Here is a 7,236-nt window from a genome sequence, read left to right on the forward strand (position 1 = left end):
CAAACACTTGCCATAACAGACGGTTTCATTGGATAACACCATACATCATCCAGAAAGCGGCTTAAATAACAACTCTTCCAGATCCTGGTGTAGTAAAGACATGTAATTTTGAACTATAAAAAACGAAACGAAATAGGATATGTGTTTTAATCAGATTGGGACGAGCGACTCGGTGAGGGTGCGGCGTGTTATCCAGACTCGAAATTTTTTAAAAGATACTGGTCTAAAGTTGTCTGGGGTAACTGGGGGTTACTTGTTTTAGCCTACCTAGAGCGATCGATAACCGGGTGCATGATCACTGGTTGCAGAGCACGACAACGGCACACTCACCAAGCCCGGACTAGGCCCCGATGACATGCTGGGGCCCAGTTACCCTGTCGGTGACGAGAGCCTGAAACGGGACAAGAACGAGACGTGGCCCCATTACGCGAAGGCCTGGGTATGTGGCTTATAGTTATATTCACCAATTTTTCCCAAAAAGTGGACTGACAGAATTCGATTCTTATCCTACCAACGGCACTAGGTACCCACATTCAGAAAAGTCACCGATTTTCCTCTACTTTACGGTCAAGTAACAGTTTGTTTCTTTATTAATTTATACCAATTTTTGTTTTTAAAACATTACTCTACATACTCCGTGACCCTCTTGGCACCAGGTCACTGGATAAGTGTCCCAGCTGCCGCCAATTTTCTCGCGAGCACTGCTCTCACACCAAATCTGTCAAAAACTGTAGCCTCTATCGCGTTCACAATCCAAATATTGAAGGGCCGACACAATACGCCCAATGAGCAGTATTTAGTCCTTAGTACCTCTGAATGAAGTCTAAAACTCCAGTCCACTGACACGTTCTTGATACTGGCAGTATCCAGATATAGCTAAGAGAGCTATGCGTATTATTTGGCAGTTCCCCACACCCTACTTGCTATCCCCAACGGAACGAAGTTAAGGAGGGATATTGAAATGGGCTCCGGCTGTCCGCCAGTCCGTCCGTCCCGATTTCGTTTCCGGAGCATATCCCATAAACCGTTCATGATATATTTTTGAAACTTTATACACACATTAATCTATTACAGTAGTTGTGCCTTTTGTGTTTTCTGTGTTTCCATGGAAACAATTTGGACTTTGGTGTATAATTTTGTTTCCAGAGCATATTATCTTATAAACCAAACCATTCAAGATATCTTCAAGAAACTCTGTACAAACATTAATCTATTATAGTAGTTGTGTCTTTTGCTAATTTGGAATTTCTCGGATTTAATAAACAAAATTTGGAAACAAATTGCTCTGTTGAATGATTAATGGACTTTTACTATACATTTGACTTAATTTTTGATATATAATTAATATTCTAAATCATATCACAGAAAGTTATAAGATACCGTTATAAAACTTTTACATTGATCAATCTATTATTTTATTTTCTGATAAGCGTCCTTTCGTCCCGACTTAATTATCCGTCCAAGAAAACATTTTGAAACTTTGTACAAACATCAACCTACTTTATTTTCTGATGTATAAGATTATTGTTTAACATACATTAGCTGATTGAGGTAGACAAAGGTTATTGTGCAAACCTTACAGGGAGTAGTCCCATTGATATTGATATTTTATGTCAGCCATTAAAACTTTTTTGACAAGCAGTTATGGTGTTTAAAGGGGCAACGTGAACATAAATATTGCTGGAAGATAGACAATAAATTAGGATATATTCAGATGGGACATAAAAAAAAATAATATACACTAAGTTGAACTTCAAATAGTCATATCTTATGTTAGGACCAGTCAGTATAAATATTCCATGAATCCGTTTATTTATTGCGTATAATATGGTGTTCTATTTCGGCCACTTAACGCGTCGCGCGTCGCCCTTGGAAAAAGGCGACGCGCGACGCCCTTTTTAATGTTAAGCTATAGAGAAAAAATAGCGACGCCGGCTTTTTAACTAAACGTCGCCCTTTAAATGGCGACGCGTCGCGCGTCGCGTCGCGTCGCGCGTCGCCTTTTCTAAACGAATATTGTTAACAGTTTTGGTGATGAAATGCGCATGTACCAGGAGAATTCATTTGCAGTTTATTTGCCGTTTGGTATTTTATGTTCAATACATATTTGACACAAGGAACTGTCATTAATATCCTTTATATAACAATACATTCCTATAATACCCAGATTATGTGTTATGTTTGAAATCTCTATTCTTAACTTAAAATCGTAAACTCTGGCGTGAATGAGTGACCTCGTGCTCTCTGCAGATACAGTCATTTATAGTTAAACACACGATGACAGGGTACTGATAAAGTTGTGCCGGGTATGGTTTCAGTTGTTTTATAGGTTTTCAAGTGTTGTATTACTTATAGTATGACACATTCCTTGACATTTTGACACACAGAATTAATACGAGAATATAATTTTTATATCCGAAGACGAATATTTTAGCAAGGGGTGGGGTACTGAGTGGGGCATACGCCTGGGGACGGCTCTTCTTGGGGATGGAGGTGTGGAGGGGGGATAAGTAAAGTTATTACCTTGGAAGCTGAGATAACAAATCACCGGACTTTGCTTCTCCTAACCAAGTGTAAACCAGGACATATTTCAGTAAATTGAGGGCTAGAATTATGATTTTTCCAAGATATATTATAGGGTTTTTCGATCAAAGGGAGAGTTGACCGGATATAAATATAAAAGTTTTAATAAATGTAATAAATAGTTATTTAGACAAGGTGTTAAAAGTATAAAAGATGATATTTTAAAATTTATTTGATCATCAAAATTCAACTGAGCGAAGACCCTGAACAAAGCAGATACAGTATGCAATGGCGAGGGGGGGGGGGCACTGAAACGTTTGCCCTGGGGCGCCACATAGGCTTGTGAGGGCCCTGCTAGTAGCTGCCTTTCGTTCCCATATGTCATTCAATGATTATAGACTGTGTGACTAGGTTAACTAGTGCAGAAGTGAACCTAATCTTGGATTCTTTCAACATCGATCTTAATCTGATTTCTTTAGGGCTGCTAATATATTCGTCGTAGGATATCCACAATAAAAATATTCTCGTATTAATTCTATTTTGAGAACCTATACAACAACTGATGTAAATAACACCCACATCGTTATCAGTGCGCTTTCGTAGTTTGTTTAACTATAGTATATAACTGTACCTACAGAGAGCACTAGGTCACTCTTTCACAGTAGAGTTTAAAATTTAAAGTTTAGAACAGAGATTTAAAATATAATCTCTATATTATAGTCTATATATATTAATCTCTATATATTATAGAAATGTCTTGTTATATAAAGGATATTATTGACGGTTCCTTGTCCAGCATAAATCAATGTATTGAAGATAAAATACCAAACGGCAAATAAACTGCAAATGAATTCTCCTGGTACATGCGCATTTCATCACCAAAAATGTAAACAATATCTGTTCAGAAAAGGGCGACGTTTTGTTAAAAAGCCGGCGTCGCTTTTTTTTCTCTATAGCTTAACATTGAAAAAGGGCGACGCACGACGTGCGACGGGGATTTTGCGTCGCGCGTCGCCTTTTTTCAAGGGCGACGCGCGACGCGCGAAGTGGCCGAAATAGAACACCATAGTATACGAGTGCTGAAAAGTCGCGCGATAAACCCAGTTTTATTTCTTTCTTGCTGTCACTGTTAACTTTGTGAGAAAAGAAGATTATTTATTCTGAAAGTCATATTTGTTTCAATCGTGATTTTTTTTTTACATCATTTGGCTATCATTGGAAAACTGGTAATTAAAAGATGCAAAACAAATGTTTCATAAAATGACTACCCCAAATGGATTATTTATCATGAGCAATTTAATATTTCTAGGAATGGGATTGTAAATTCTAAAAGTAATAATGATTTTGACAAAATCAAAACCATTTCCATTGGATCTGCAATATCTACAGATGTGGTATTCGCGTGAAAATTAAAAACATAAAACTGAACATCGTCTCCTTCCTCGCGATCTCAATTGCACCAACCTTCACAGAATTCACAGAATAAACTTTGAATGCCGTGGGGTTTTTTTTAACAGGCTTTACAAGGATACTCAACTGGGGGAGTATTCAGAAGAACAGAGTACTCCAAGAGTGTTACCTTCAATTTCATAATCATTAGGAAACTGCGGACGTGAATTTAGAATTTCAGAATGTAAATAATTTAAATGCAAAAGGCATAAGTTTTTATTACATACTTTGTTTTTAAATTTTTATATTGGTGTACTTATTCTGATACGAAATGGAAGTTTCCTGTTGTGTCGCTCTGGCAAAGATTCGATGCTACAAAACTCTTAATATCGATCCGCATGTCGTATTTAGCATGTGAATTGGCTCTATTCTGGGTGAAAGGGCGGGTGTGGACGTTCGCTTTTCAAACTCGGGAATGTATACGACAATCTGCTAACACCGTGATCTGATCCTTACAGAATCATACATGAGTTATGTCCCTTTCCTGTGGCTGACGTTAAACAGGGCCGGTGAAGCAATTCTTGATTGGGGTGGGGCTACCGTCCTAATACTTTAGGTTAGGGTCCAGGGGCTGTCCAGACCCCAGAAGCCCCCGGGGGTCTAGATCGTCGGAGACGCTTTCCAAGCTATTTCTGGGTAGTAAAATTACTCAGCATTGAAGTTTTTATTTGTTTTAATCCCTTACAATGAACGCACTGCAGGCGGTGGTGATTTCCTGTGATGCTGAACTGGACAAATATAATAATGCATAATAATACTAAGGTTGTGGACACGCTAGAGGTCACAATTTTTATCCGATTTTGATGGAACTTACAATGTATGTTTGTAACCCAAAGATCTCGGTTCCTGTCGATATTTGCGCATATCGGACCGTAACTTCTTGGATTATGGCCCCTGATTGTACAAAAAATCACACTTTAAGCTTGTGGGCCCTCTAGGGGCACAATGTTTATACGTCCACATTCATAATGTGGACGTATTATGCCGTCGCCCCTGTCTGGGTGTGTGTGGGTGTGTGTGTCTGTGGGTCGCCTACAGGGCGCCTACAGGGCGAAATTCTTACTCGATTTCTTCAAACTTTGTATACTTATTCCTTATACCCTAAAGATGATCCCTATTGTTTTTGGTGCATGCCCGACCCCCAGGGGCAGAGCCACGCCCAATTTTTGTGTTTATCGTTTACAGGCCGCAATTCTGAATGGATCAACTTGGTACTTGGCATATGTATTCCTTATAGTCTAAGGGCGCCAACTATTGATTTTGGTGAATGCCCTGACCCACAGGGGCGAAGGCCACAATACTGAATGGATTTTCTTGGAACTTGGTATACTTATTCCTTATACCCTAAGGACGGCAACTATTGATGTTGTCATTTCAATAACAGGTTGATGCCTATTTATATTGTTCCATATTCAACCCCCAGGGGCAGAGCCACACCCTATTTTTTTTGTTTCGTATTTATCATCTACAGACTGCAATTCTGAATGGATCATCTTGGAACTTTGCATATTTACTCCTTATACCGTAAAGACGGCAACTATTTATTTTGGTGCATGCCAAACCCAACGCCTAGCCTTCTTTGCCTCTTGTCATAACATCTTATCTTATCTTATCTTATTACAGCCATTTTATATTTCATTCTCTTCATTTTAAAAAGTACCATATCAATCAAAGCTGGATTGTGGACGTATATTGCAGCGTTAGCGATGCTCTTGTTATTGATTGTAAAAAAACATTCAAATATACCACAGTTACACCAAATTCAAAGTTGAAGTGGCCGCTCCCCGTTACGCAAATAGTGTAAAAAACCCATATAATACCCAGGCCGACCTTCGGATGTAAACTGTGGTCGCGACTACAGTCTGAACCAGCAACCGAATGAAAATGGCCCGGACCATTGGCTATTCAATATGGCGGCGCCCATGCCAGTTGTTTCGCCTGCTATATTTTCTGCTATTTTCTCATTTTTAAAACTATATCTTGACGATGGGGATGAAAAAATGCCTTTAAAACATTTTCTTACAAAGCTGACTCCATCCGGGTTAACTGGTAAAATGAATCATTCCACGGCTCATGGTGTAAATAACGCATTGGCAATTGGCAATTTTATGACTTTTTTCAGACAAATCTACACACGTGTCAGTCTTTTCAGCCATCTTTGAACTACCGAACTATCTCGACCGTGCATAGTACGGCTAGTCACGGCCAGAGGTTGAACTAAATGTCATTCGCATACAGGGCGACCTTCGGTTATCGTGATTTCTTGACTATGGTTGAACTAACTGAATCCGAATTTCAATTAGTCCGGACCATAGTCCGAAAATAATGAACTGTGGCATGGTCGGAGTAGTTCCAAGATGGCGTGTGTCGATGAAACGTAAGTGTAGAATATTTAGAAAGAATCTATTTTTGTTGAGTATATGATTTTAGGAAAGCTTGAAAGAATTTTCAATGGTTTCGACTTCTATGAGCATATATTTTTTGTCTCATATGTTATGTCTGAATCTACGTAAGTCTAAAAAATACGCATTATTTCAATATTTATGTTATGCAACATGTGAAGTCAAATTACAAGGAATTTTAGTCGCGCAAGTTTAATTTCATGAAAGCATTATTGTTTAATAACAATATAACATCATATAGCATAGCGATTCATTATCCTCCGTGGAGAGATTATATATAGACCTTCCTTGGGCTTAAGGTTGTTTTTGGTTGGTTTTTTTTTTGGGGGGGGGGGTATGGTCGAGGTCTAAAGCAGAATAAATTGACATTACCATGTCCATGGGAGCAGCCATCTTTTAACAGACGATTGTCCGGACCATTGGCGTTCGGTTTCTAGTTCCGACCACTAGTCATGAAAAAATTATAACCGAAGGTCGCCCAGATAGTTCGACTAGAGTACGGAAATACGTGCAACCGAAGGTCGCCCTGTCGTGGAACTTATAGAGGTCACAGTTTATTTCCGATTTGCGCTTATCGGACCATACCTTTCTGGATTATGGACCCTGATTGTACGAAAAATCACGTTTTTAGCTTGTGGATCCTCTAGTGATAGCAAACTTTATCTTATTTTCAAAATCGTTCAAATATATCACCGTTATACCATAATCGGACCGAAACTTCCCATCAAATGGCCGCTGCCCTTTACGCAAATAATGTAAAAGTACACTTTGAAAAATGTGTGTAATTAAAAACTATAACAAGTGTTAATTAAGTGTTTTTTAAAATGTAATACCTTTCCAAGGGTAACCAACTAAAAGAACT

The sequence above is a fragment of the Patella vulgata genome, chromosome 7, assembly GCF_932274485.2.
Source record: "Patella vulgata chromosome 7, xgPatVulg1.2, whole genome shotgun sequence".
In the NCBI taxonomy this organism is placed as follows: Eukaryota; Metazoa; Mollusca; class Gastropoda; family Patellidae; genus Patella; species Patella vulgata.